We start from the raw sequence: 14,222 nt of genomic DNA on the forward strand, positions 1-14,222 counted from the left end.
GTGGCTCTAGTCCTGTCTCTTGAAACCTTTGTTAACTATTAAGGCTAAAGTGGCCTTAATAGTTAAAGAAAAGAAAAAGAAAGGCAAAGAAATGAGCTAAACGAAGCCATGGTGAGTTGTTTGTCAATGTGTCCTTTCTTGAGCTCATTGGGGGAGCAGACTTCACGGTGGCGGGATCATAGGCTTTATTTTGAATTTGTCTGTTATAACCTTAAAGCTTTCTTCAAGGGAGATACGTAGGGTTCATGCCTGATACACAATGTCTGTTGCTATGGAAAGGTTTGTACTTAATCATATTACAGTGTTCTGTTAGGAGCAGGGAAACTGGGATATCAGTTCATCTCTTTTTAAAAACCTTATGTTTTATGGGATAAAACAAAACAAAACAAAAACGTGCACAGCACGTACTTCTGACATTAGAGAACAATTTTAAAGGCTTTCTTTACATTGTGTGTATCAAGAAGTTATTCTGCATCCTAAGAACCATAGTAGCCTCTTGCTACGGAAGTTAGTAATAAATAATGTTATACATGGCAATTGCTCACAGTATATTATCTAATCTCCTCTGATGTTTCCATCTCTAAATTCATTTCCTTGTGGCATTTCTCATTTCTACCTGAATATCTGCTGTTGGGTCCACAAGACAGCTCTCCTTTTGGCAGGTTATCTAGTGCTCCGTTCTTGGTGAACAGTTTCAACATGGTAAGATTGTACCATGAACACTCACTGTCCGTGAGTCTCCTGTTCAAAATGGAAAGGTGGAGGCTGCTCTAGTATTAAAATCTTGGCTTTTCTAGAAAAAAAGCAACATTACTTAAGCAATACAAAAATGTTCAGCTTTCACATTTCTCTTTGTATCAAAGATTGCAAAGTATTGTTTCATGTTTTAAAAGTAATATATTGTATGATGCTAACTCCTACACTTGTAGGAAAACATGTTGGTTCAGAGTATGGATTCTAGAGCCAGACTGCTAGGGTGGGCATCCAGGTACGCCATTTGTAGCCTGTGTGATCTTGGGCAGGCTTCTGAACCTCTCTTTGCCTGTTTCCACATCTGTGTCACTGGGTTAATAATAGTATCTATTTCATGGGGTTGAAGATAGTTCTGGTAAAGCACTTAAAATAGTGCCTGGCATGTAGTAGGTATGAAGTAAGTGTTCGTTTATTATATTGGTGAATGTCTTCATCATCCTACAATTTTTAATCTCACCTTTTTCCATGAATATGCAACCACTTCCCTTAACTCAGAAGAATTTTAAATGGTAGAATCTGGAGCAGTGTGCCAGGATGTTTGAAAAATATGTGGGATTGGGGGACTTTCCTGTGTCCCAAAAATAATACTAAGAATATAATTGACAGCTTCCCCATACCTGTAAGGACAACTTTGCCTTTCAGTCTACAATGACTATGATTCCCTCTTTGCCCATTGTCCTGGTGAAACCTCCTTTTTGGTTCTAGATAATAAAAATTTAAAAACAGTTTCTCTAGAGGTATATGGGTTACATATATCCTTAAAATTTGTTCACATCACGGCTTTATTAACAATCTTTATATGTTATTAAATGTGGAAAGGGGTTTAAAATAACTTTGATAATTTAACCCAACGTATGCAAGGCTTTACCGCTATTCCAAGTAGAATAAATGTAGACATATAGAAAAAGACAAAGAGCTCATTTTGTGCATATTCAAACTGATGCCTGAGGTTTCAGCCCAGACCTGGAATTCATTGTCAGTACTTGGCATTTATCCACAACCAGCGGAACCACTGTTAGTCGGCCTGTTTTCTTTACTCAGAACATAATTTGGTACTGTCAAGTCAATCTAGCTACAAATGAATGGAATTTTTTATCTTTAAAGTTTTTTTTTTTCACATTTCATTTATATACTATCTCTAGTGAGGTCAAATCCCCCTGTAAATATTATCTAATTTATTCTCATAACATGTCTAAGAGATCAGGTTCATTTGTCTTTATTGTTAGCATCTGGTTTTAAGAGATTCACATTTACTTTGTTGGGAATCACCAGGAATAAATCTTATGTAGACGCTAATGAAAAATATAATAGGAGATAAATACAGGTATGTCTGCAAACGAAGATATTTTCCCACCTTTGATATCTGTTGACTAAAAGGATAAAAAGTGGATCAACTTACGATGATTAAATAGTAATAAAAAGCAGCATTTAATCTAAATCTCTCCTTCCCATGATTACAGCATGCTAAATATTACTCAATACTAGAGAGTCTGCTGATGAGCTCTGTAAATGTTTTCCAATAAAATTAAATAGATTAGATTTGGAAAGCAAATGTTAATGTTTCTAAGCCTTTAAAAGTCTTCTTTTAAAACTTTCCTGAAATATACAAGTTAAGACTATGTCACAGTGTCATCAGTCCGAGCAGGGTGAACATCATTGTTTCCACAAGGACAGACTAGGCAGAGGCAACCATCATGTTCAAGAAGTTCTTGTCATCTATGATACTTTATTGTTAATTCTCTTCATGTATTTTGCCTGCTGCTTTGTTTTGCTTGTCAAAATTTGTTACTGAGACAAGACTAAGATCATCCTACTCTGACAGCCGCAGATTGAGTCAGCGTGACGCACCATGAGGTAAGTCTAATTGCTGTTAATATTGGAAGGATGAATAATCCTATTAAAAAGAAGAACAGTTATAAAAAAATAAATAAGTGGAGGCAAGTCTAGATTACATGAAAGAAGGACAGCTTGATGAGGGGAAACCCATTAACCTGAAAGGAAACAGTTCTTTGCTTCCAATTTAGCAGTTGTGAACAAGACCACATTCATACTAAATCAAAATAAAAACAATTTTTCTGATTCATTCATAGACTTAAATGCTAGGTTTCCTTATATGTGGAAAAAGAGACCCTACTGTGATTCTGAATTGTTAATAGAATATCAAAATGCTACATTAGGTAGGTTTATGGGAAAACCTTCACCTTGTTCCTTAGTTACTAATGAGTTAGAAGAGGTAACTCTTAGGTGGAGAGCACAGTACTCTAAACCATTGCTTCCCAGACACGAATGTGCATTTGCATCATCTGGGATCTTGATAAAGTGCAGATTCTGATTCAGCAGCTCCGTGTCCAAGATGCTACATTGGAGAAGCTCCCAGGAGACTCCCATGGAGTGGAATCAGGACCACTCTTGCAGAAGTCAGGCTCCAGAAAACTATTTTAAAACGAAGTACAGTTTAACTTGCTTTGTCATCATTTCAGGAAATTGAAGGCATTGAGATGACAAGCCCCAAACCACTTGCTTTGTAAATGGAAATGGAGAGAAAGGGCCAATGCAAAGCATCAAGGACTCTTTTAAGGACAATCTGAATTACTGGTAAAGTTGAAGCTATAATGGAACGGTCTGGAAAGGCAGAACGTCTCCTGGTTCCTACTGGAGCATCATTTGTTGCCTCCTTCAATCCCTCCTTTCCCATGGTCATAGTCATTAGACGGCTACAGGAAATGCAGAAGTATTCCCGCCAAAGTATAGACTTCACTGCTTGAATTCATGATGCCTTACTAAGAGAGAGCATTATGCATTTCTTCCTTTCATCCTCCTGCAAACCAAGGTGTTAAGAGAACACCACGAGGGTCTCACATCATGCACATTTCACCCCTGCAGTCTGTGCCGAGGATATGCAGTTTGCTGCTGGTTACGTTCTGGTAAGATCATCTGACACCCCCCAGCTCGAAGTCTAGTGTTGTAGGCTCTTGAATGCATTAATCTTAATCAAACCTCAAATAGCTGAATAAGAGGGAGAGCACAGAATTATTTTGAACAACTAAGAGTGCATTTGAGTCAGGAGAGCTTTAAATGGGGAAAATGAGTTTCAGAAACTTGACTGCCTGTTAAATACACCTAATTTTGGGTGATCACAAACTTTCATTTATTACTTATCTAGTAAGTATGTAGGGACAGCACAAATCTAAAAAACAGATGGTAGGAAAGCAGGTTACAGCTATCTGAACAGTGTGTGCGTGTATTAGTCTGCTCAGGCTGTTATAAAAATATACCATAAACAACAGACATTTAGTCTAAGATCAAGGTGCTACCAACTCAGATCCTAGTGTGCAGACAGCTACTAATCCCATCATGAGTACCCCACCCTCATGACTTCATCTAATCTCAATTATCTCCGGAAGGCCTCATCTCCAAATACCGTCACAATAGAATAGAGCTTCAACATATAAGTTTGGTCCACAGCAGTGCATTAAAGGCCAATGAAGATAGTCACTTGGCAATTATAATACAAGCACAAAGATGAAGACTTTTATTCTTGCTTTTCACCTTATAATTATATATATATTCTTTACAATTGTCTCGAAAACCTTAAGTTTATATGTATATCATACTGATATCAAGTCTGGAGATAAGGTTCCTGATGATAGTTTCATCACAGTATTGAAGCTTATTTGTTCTAAAATTAATTTATTCTCCTACCCGCATAGAACCTTTTAAAAATATAGTTGTGACAAATTTACTGACTACTAACTCACATAATCCTACCCTACAAGGACAAATTTGATACAACTCTGTGAGGGCAAATATACTTCTAGCGTGTTAGAAAAAATATCTTACACTTTCTAGTATATGCAATTAGAAAGTGAGCGTGGTGGACAAATGGGACATGGAAAGACTCCCTTCCTAGTACAGATTCATGGAAGTGATGGATAGAATGAAGCAACAAAACTCCCCGGACATCAGAAATAAACAAGAAACAAAAGCCAAAGCAATAAGTACAAGCTGATGCTACAGGGACCTATGGGGATTTAGTCCTGGATAAAGACTCTTAGAGATGAGGATGGGACAGGAAATAAGGCCTTAGATTTACTGGGTTGGAAGGCTGAAGCCAGTGCCCTGCAGAAAGTCCAGAGCCTCAGAAAGAGAGCTAGCAAAACATACCACTTGGCCTGTAGAAGGAGCAAGGAAGTTTGCTGTTATTGATCCCTAGAGTGAGCACAGGTCAAGGAAGGGACATCTTTTGAAAGAAACTAACACCAGCCTGGGTCACATATTGAGAGGTCTGAATTTATACTATTTGCTTAGAATCCTAGCCCTAAGTCCATTATCTTGGAATGGACTCTCTAAGCCAGTAAATTAACATAAAAATAGGGCCAGAACCTTGAACACCTAGGAATCTGATAGAAGCAAGTGCAAAAGCACTCTGTGAGGTTACATTCACAACCTAGGGTTCACAAACTGTCTTAGTCTGTTCAGGCTGCCGTAACAAAATACCACAGACTGGGTGGTTTAAATAACAGAATATATATATATTTTTTCTCACAGTTCTGGAGGCTGGAAGTCCAAGATCAAGGTGTTGGCAGGTTTGGTTTTTCCTGAGGCCTTTCACCTTGGCTTGCAGACAGCTGCCTTCTTGCTGCATCTTCACATGGCCTTTACTCCGTGTATGACATCCTTGGTGTCTCTTCCAATTCCTATAAGGAAACTAGTCATATTGGATTAGGAACCCATCCTTATGACCTTATTTAATGTTAATTAGCTCTTTAAAGGTCCTATGTCCAAATATAGTCCCACTGGGGGTTAGGGCTATGATGTATGCATTTAGAGGTGGGTACAGAATTCATTTCATAACAGAAGCCTCTCTGAAAAACAACTGAACCCACTGGAGATGAATTCACAACAACAACAAAACGTTATAAAGTACACAAGGAATACTACTCTAAAGGAGAGCCATCAGAGGCAAAAATCAAGAGAAGAAGCACCAAAACAACTATAGATGGCAGAACGAAATCAAAGACACTCTAAAATAAATAAAAGAGCAAAGAAATATTAAAAAAAGAATTGAAAACATCATGAAACAATAGGACACCGTGAAAATAAAGAATAGGCAAATTTGAAATGAAACAAACAGAATGTCTAGAAATGGAAATTATAGTCATTAAAATCTCACCAGATAAGTTAAACAGCATGTTAGACACATCCAAAGAGAAAATTAACCAAACTGGAAGATATATTTGAGGAAACCACTTAGAATGAAGTACAGAGAGAAAGAGATGAATGGTTCAGAGATGTGGAAGATAAAATGAGAAGGTCCAATGAAAATGTCTCATGAGACATAGGGAGAGAGTAAGAAATGGGAGACAGGTAACATTCAGAAAGAAAGACAATAAAATTTTCTATAATGGAATGCAAGGGTCTAAAAATGGAAGTACACTGATTCCCAAGGAGGAAAAACAAAAGCAAGTATATATCTAGTTGGAGAAAAATCCAACAATTCTAAAGTTTCCCATGAAGGAAATCTCAATAAATAACAAAAAATTGGTTTCATATAGAACATATTCTCTGATCATAATGCAGTAAAATTAGAAATTAGTAGCAAAATAATAGCTGCTAGGAAAATGAAAATGACCATAGTATCAATAAAAAGGGTCTGGATAACACAAACTATATTAAAACATGAATCTTTTAAACGATTTCATTACCTCAATACATAGAAGAAAACAAGTTTTTAAGGTATTTGGTATATACTTGTGCCTGATTATTTACAATTCTGGTTTCATGAGCAAGTAATTTTCCTTTGCCTCATGGCTATTCCTGAGACTATTTTGTTAGCCTCTGTTTGACCCTGATATTAGAGGACTATATTTTGTTGGAACTTTACAAAGTACTTTCACATACATCCTATCAGCATCTAATCTCTCCTTCTTGGTCATACAAGTCAGAGATGTATTTGCAACATCCTTAACTAGCATGCAAATCACTTACCAATATGCAAATGAACAAATACTACTGCAGTCAGAAATTTCTTGCCAAGTGATTTTACTTCCTTTCACAGCACATAGAGATCTCATGAAGTATGCCCAGTGAGTAGAGCTTTACAGAGGAAAATTACTGACATTAAGGACTGAGGAGCTTGAAGACAGTACTCTCCCACCAATAGTAAATATTAGATACAAGTTATAATAGGTTTGTTATTTAATTGATCTAATTCAAAATAGCCTTAAAATATTTTATAATGGAGCAGAGACAGTGTAAATAGAAAAACTTATTTTTCATTTAAAACCTGACTATGAAAATTAAATAGATCATTTTTGGAAAAAAAATTTTTGACTGACTTTTAAAACATGACCGCTTTGACTTTAGGCCCTTAAGACCTAAAATTCTGTTGAAGATTATGTTCATGTAATTTCTTTAATAAATCACCCATAGAGGCCTGCTTTGGGAGGTTCTTGTCTCTGAATGTGTTGCTAGTGAATTTTGATTGCTATTCCAGAGGGGCAGGGCACTGAGTCTTGAGCAATGTTGCATAGGCCCAGTAGCATTCAGAACCCCAGACACAACCAAATGGCAAAGCATTTGACGTAAAACTCTCTCGGTGCTTATTTATTTATTTTTGGTATATGTTACTAAGACGTCTGCTGTCCTTTTCAGCTATGTTGTGCTGACCGTTCACTTTGACATGAACTCTTTCTATTCACTGGCTTCCACATGAAATCCTATCAGTCCAATAGTCTAAAAGATTTACTGAAGATTTGTGGTGGCATAGTGAGGAGTTACATCCCACACTGTGCTCACCTTCACCCCACAACCCCATGACCATGTCCTGCCCCATCCCTGACCCTGGGTCCCCAACCATCAGAAGTCCCGTTTCCTCACACACTCTCCAGCACAGCCTCCACTGGAGCCTCGCTCTTTCCTCCAGGATTTTCTCAATGTAAACTCGTTTGCCACCTGCCCACCCCACCCCACCACTGCTGCCTAGTAAGCAGGGTAATTCAGTCATCAAGCCCAAGTCCCCTAGCTTATCCAGAACCTAGTAAACTGACAGCTACAAGAATTTATCCTCAGAGAGAAATGAGGGCTACAACCAACAAGAATTCCGTTACGTATAAACGTAAATGCTTTATTAAACTAGCGGTACTGACATTTTTTCCCCCAAAACACGTTTGTCTTATGAATAAATTAAAATTCAATATAAAGTCATTTTTAAAGAAATGCAATCATCTAACAACAGGTTGGTTATATTTCCACATTATTACTAATATACCATAACTAAAATTTGAGTTTATTTTGGGGTAGACAGACACGTCTGGATTAAAACCACATGGACTCGGCTTTTACAAAGGCTTTTACAAAGTCTAGATAGCCCTTGACTCAGACTTCAAATGGTTTTAATTCAGTTCTCATCCAAATTAATCTCAACAGGTGCTCAGTAAATATTGGTTTAATGAATGGAAGGGACTGTAAATACTACAACTTCCAGATTCCTTGGGTCAAAACTCTGCCTGTCTTCTGATATGTCTTCTCTTTTTTCCCTTACTGAATCAAAAACAAAAACAAAATACACTAGTCTCTCTTGCCCAAACCAAAAAAGAAACAAAAAAAGGAAAAATAAATATTAATAAATTAGAATAAAATAAATTAAATGTTATAACAAATATTCTTAAGATAGTAAATAAAATAATTTTTAAATAACCCTTCATCCATATTTAAAAGTAAACTAAAAATGCTTACCTACCAACATATTTTAATTATATCAGATTTTAATTTAGTCACTTCATTACAATGCCTGCAATTTTATAGGCTCTTTAGTACAAGGGATAATTCATTTCTTAAAATTAGTCAGTTGATTAAAAAATAAACCATTGAGCATCAAAAACAATCTGGAACCTGAAACAACGGTTTGCAAACATAGGTAAATAGTTACTTCCACATAAAATCCTAGAATCGTGAGTTCATAGAATTTTAGAGGTTAAACTGTAGAATAATATGATTCTCAGAGATTTAGAAATATTAAAGAATTTCATTTACCTAAACCTGCCTTTAGCATTTATGTTACTTCATCTAGCATCGATGTTCTAATTTTCCAGCGATAACACTCTGAGGAGCATTAGTTAAATCAAGCAGGTTAAAACACTGCTACTGATAAACCATAAGCCCAGTGATCTGAGATTTAGACAGTGATCTTTCTATAAAACTGTGTATGGAATCTAACAGTGATTAACTTTTAGATCAATCCTATTTCCCTCAAAATATATAAAATTTCAGAAGATATGTGAGATAATTTGGGAAAGAGAGTATGGATAAAAAGAAGGAGTTTGAAATATGTTCCCCAAAGAGGGAATTGCAATAGAAATGATAAAGAAAAAATTTGGCAAAGTAATTAAGGAGAAAGTTCTGAGCCAGGCTTGAAATCCTCATGAATGTTCTATGCTTTATATTCTTAATTTATTTTATTCTAAAGATTTTATGAAAATGAAGATGGTCATCATTATTCTTTGGCTTTTCATTGTTCTTTCCTAATGTTTTCCTTCTTTCTGAAACATAAATCTATCTTTGAGGTAATGATTATGTATTAAAGTTACATCAAACAACTATCTTAAGATTAAATCAAATAGAAGAATGCATTTTCTTTGGAAAATTGATTAAATCAAGGCTCCCTAGTGAGAGATATAAATAGAAATGATTTTAAATCAAATTCACTCTGTATAAGGCATCTACTGGTAAAATTAGGAATATCCTTTTAAAGCAGAATGTTTATTACACATTCTTGGAAAAACATTTTTAATACATACGACAATGTGTTAATTTCCTTAATATCCAAATATTCTTACATATTAATAAAAAGTAAACAAGTTAACTTTAAAACAATAGATAAACAGTTTGTTTGCAGGGAAAAAACTGATAAACATATACAAAGTTCAAGTTCAGTTATAGGTGAAGAAATGAAAATTTCTAAAATTGAAAAATGAATTTTCTTTTTTCATATTGCCGGGGATGAAAATATTCGTTGTGAGTGTGGGAAACTGCAGTCTCAGATCCATCAGTAGGAGTGTAAATTGATACAAACTTTTTAGAGAGCAATTTGGCAGGATGTGTTAAATTTTAACACATGAGTTTTACTTTTCAATTTAAATAACACATCCTTTGATCTTACAATTCCATTTAGAAATTTACCCTATAGTTTTTTACACAGATGTACAACAATAATCATTGTCATGTTATTTGTAAATAGCCAAAAAAACCCAAAAAAAACAAAAAGCTGAAGATCCATCAATAAGGATCTAGTTCTCTTAAAAATGATGGCACATCTGTGCTTGCATGCAGATGTTTAAAGGAAGGAAATAGAGCTATATATGCTACTAGAAAGAAGTCCAAGATAAACTGTTTCATGTAGAAAAAAAAAGGCAAGTTGGAGAACATATATTGTAATCCCATTTTTCTGAAGTAAATATATATATATTTTTTTAATAAATTTATTTATTATTCATTTTCGGCTGCGTTGGGTCTTCGCTGCTGCGCGCGGGCTCTCTCCAGTTGCGACGAGCGGCGGCCCCTCCTCACTGCGGTGCGTGGGCTTCTCATTGCAGTGGCTTCTCCTGTTGTGGAGCACGGGCTCTAGGCGCACTGGCCTCAGCAGTTGCGTCACTGAGGCTCAGGAGTTGTGGCACACGGGCTTAGCTGTTCTGTGGCATGTGGGATCTTCCCAGACCAGGGCCCGAACCCGTGTCCCCTACATTGGCAGGCGGACTCCCAGCCACTGTGCCACCAGGGAAGTCCCTGAAGTAAATATTTTATGTATATGCTCTGGAAAAAACACTGGGAAGTAGGAGTGTGAAAAGTACTTTTTCTTTGTACGTTATTCTGTACTGTACCATGTCTTTTATTTTCTTTCTTTTTTGTTTTCTTGTTGTTCTATTTATTTGTTTGCTTGTTTGTTGCCATGAGCATGTATGATTTTTATAAAAACATATAGCTAATGGTGAAAGTCATTTTTACCTATATTAAGTATTTTGTTTAATGTCCCTAAATCGGCTGGGAGCCACAATATCTGGATTTTTTCCAAGAACAGGAACAAGATTAAGAATGTTATCAGCCCCTTTTCCTCTTGTCTCCCTCATAGCATCCCTGGTGGAGAGAATCTTCTCTAATTGTTGACTACAGAGAAAAAGGTGCCTCTGAGGCCAGAAGATGCTTAGGACATGTGCACACCAGGTCGAAGGGGAAAGTGGGCTTTAAAAACAAGAGTTAAATGTGCTTTTGTAAAGAACCTATATTTATGTGTGGCCCTTCTTCACCTCCTCTCATACTGTATCACTTAGCAGCTATTAATTACAAGTAAGGGAAAGTGGAGAGGAATTAAAGGCACAAAATGAAGCAAATATTTTGAAGCTCTCTTTGGTAGGAGATATTCCAATTCCAAATAACTCTTCCAATTCCAAATAGCAGCACCAACAAGAACCAGGATTGCTTCACATCATGTAGACATCAGTTATGTGTGGAGAAAAAAAATAAAATATTCGTACTACAGGAGAGTGACTTTTGCAGACTGAAAAGCAACTGTGATACACTTACAAATGCTTATTTCAGTGAGATTTTCTGCCATTGGACTCAATTCACTGGGGGAAAAAAAAATGGAAGGAGAGAAATAGGCTGTCCTAATAGCTGTTTTATTTATTTCTCTTATTTTCTCAAATTTTCTTGCAAACTCCTTTGCAGGTAAAAGTTTATTTTAGTTGGCAGTACCTTGGTTGAAGCTGCTTTTCAAAGGAGGAGGATGGATGAATCTGTCCTCTTCCTAATTGCTTTGTGAAGCCTTCCCTTCTCCCTAATCTCACTGTATTTTCTCAAGAAATGAGGCACTTACATATCCCAAGGGGTTAAATGGAGATTTCTGCTGCAGAGGGTAAAGTGGGGAGTTTGCTGCATTAATCATTGAATAACATCAATCAAGCATCCGCTTGGGCAGTTAAATTTCTGTTGAACAAAGTACAGAAGTACCTGGGGAATGTCTTCCTCTTTGTAAATGGTATCATTAGACATCTGTCATGAAGGCCTTGTGAAAATAGATTTGGGGATGCAAACAAAGTCATTTCAATGCTGACACAATTATAGGCACATAATGAGTAATATTCTATAAAAATTATTGAATTAATAAATAAAATTGTAAAATAAATTATTGCACCAATTTCCTAAACAAACTATTAGTTACTTTCTTACTCCAAATTTGTGTGTTCATTGCAGCAAGAAGTATCTTCCTTAAGCGCCATTTTGATTTTTAAGACTCATTTTCAGAAACTATAATAGGTCCAAATTTTTGCTCTCATAAAATCCATTTTGCTGACCCATGTTGAAATGTTTTTTAACAATTAGTTATCTTCTCCCTAATTTCCCTTTTTAAAAATTATTGTATATTTATATTATCTTTGCTAGCCTAGAACACACGTGAATCTGCCTCATAATTTGCTTTCTCCAGCCCAAATGCTACTTTTGCCATCTGCAATGCCTTTCACCCTCTCCTTTACCATTACAGATCAATTCTATTCTGCTCTTATTGCCATTTGTCATTGCAGCCAGATTTGCAGGGTATAAGTACAGAGCAGTGTATTTACAATAATAAAGTTATGGAGCATTTTATTTCTGTTTTATACAGCTTCGTGTCAACTCAATGCAGTCTTATTTATCTTTAGTGGAATATGAGCACATTGGAGGCAAAGTCCGCTTTTATGACTTTCTTACTCTTATCAAAATGTCTAACATATACGAGAGGCTTTATAGCCTAATGTGAAGCATCTGATAGCATCTCAGAAAAAGGTCATAGTGACTTCATTTGAAAATAAAAGGAAATATCATATTGATGAGTCAGTAGTAAAAAAAAAAGTGTCAAATATTTGCAAATCAATCTAAAACTATAATGAAATTCCAAACAAAGTCCCAGCTGTGGTAGATCTATGGATTTTTTGTTTTGTTTTGTTGGAATACATTTTTTAAAGCATTCTAAAATTCATCATGAGAAATTTTTTAAAATTTATTAGGGAGAATATACCACGTCAGTTATTTGCAAATATTTAAAAGATAGAATGATTAAAGCTATGGCATTGGTAGAGAAATAGATATATAGATCAATAGAACATAACTGAGGGATCAAAATGATCCATGTACATAAGGGGAATTTAGTTTTCCCTGGAGATAATATTTTGTATCAGGTGATAAAGAATGACTTATTCAACAACTGTTGAAATATTTGGTTATCCTCTTGGAAAAGTAAAAGCTTAGATCTCTATCATATAGCAAAATAAGTACCAGATGGATTAACAGTTTCAAAGTAAGTTTAATAAAAACAAAATAACACATAAAAGTATTAGTGGATATTGTAGGCAAATATTTCTATAATATGTAAGAAGAGAGAACTTTCTGAAAAATGATACCAAAGAGAAATCCTGATAAAAGTTTTAAAATCCTGCATAAAAATACCATAAACAATGTGTAACAGCAATGAACTGTCTGAAAAAAAATTAATGCTATGTAAGACAAAGGGTTAAATACTCTATATATAAAGAGTCTTTTAAAATCAATATGAAAAAGAATGCCTTAATAGAAAAATGATCAAGGAACTTCAAGAAGCAACATATAAAAGAATAAACACTTCCTACTGTATAGCACAGGAAACTATACTCAATATCCTGAGATAAACCATAATGGGAAAGAATATAAAAAAGAATTATATATATATATATATACATATATATATATGTATGTGTATATATATATACAACTGAATCACTATGCTGTATAGCAGAAATTAACACAACATTTTAAATCAACTATACTTCAATTAAAAAAAACACAAATAGCAAACAAATTTTTAAAAATGTTTAACCATCCCAGTAATCAAAAAATGCAATCATATTCTTAGCCTATCTGATTGTCAAAGATTGGCAAGAATGATACCTGCTGTTGGAATGGGTATGGGATAATGGAGCACTTTTATTCACTGCTGGTGGAAGAGTAAAGTTGTACAATCTTATGGAGTGAAATCTGGCAATACATCTCAAAAGCCTTTAAAAGGATATATCACATGACTTATACATTCCATTAGAAGTGGGGAAATATATGCATAAAGGAATGCTTACTGCAGCCTATCATTGCAGCAAAATACTTGGGAAAACATGCGTTATTCAGGAAAATCCCAAATAATAATAGTTTAAAGAAGGTAGAAATTTGTTTTCCTGCCATGTAAATAAAGTCCTAAGATAAGCAATCTGCAAACAACAGTGACCCAGGTTCCTTCTATCTTGTGTCTACAATCTTTTCTCTATGAGCGTTCTACCTTGTGATCCAGGATAGTTATTTGATCTCCAAGCATCTCATCCATACACATCAGAAGTCATATATGAAGATACACAAGGAAGAAATGAGGGCAGAAAAGACACAGTTCTTCTCTTTAAGGATACTTCCTGGAAGTT

The 14,222-nt window shown here is 35.3% G+C and overlaps 1 long non-coding RNA gene across 1 annotated transcript in view; it reads left to right on the forward strand.

Annotated features, from left to right (window-relative positions):
• Nucleotides 1-14,222, forward strand: part of LOC117314519 (uncharacterized) — a 37,239-nt gene that overhangs the window by 10,175 nt on the left and 12,842 nt on the right. The window contains exon 3 of the long non-coding RNA XR_004529311.2: nucleotides 1-14,222. This exon is cut by the window's right edge and continues 12,842 nt beyond it. This is a non-coding gene — a long non-coding RNA (uncharacterized lncRNA).

This window comes from Tursiops truncatus, chromosome 12 (genome assembly GCF_011762595.2).
Source record: "Tursiops truncatus isolate mTurTru1 chromosome 12, mTurTru1.mat.Y, whole genome shotgun sequence".
Taxonomy (NCBI): Eukaryota; Metazoa; Chordata; class Mammalia; order Artiodactyla; family Delphinidae; genus Tursiops; species Tursiops truncatus.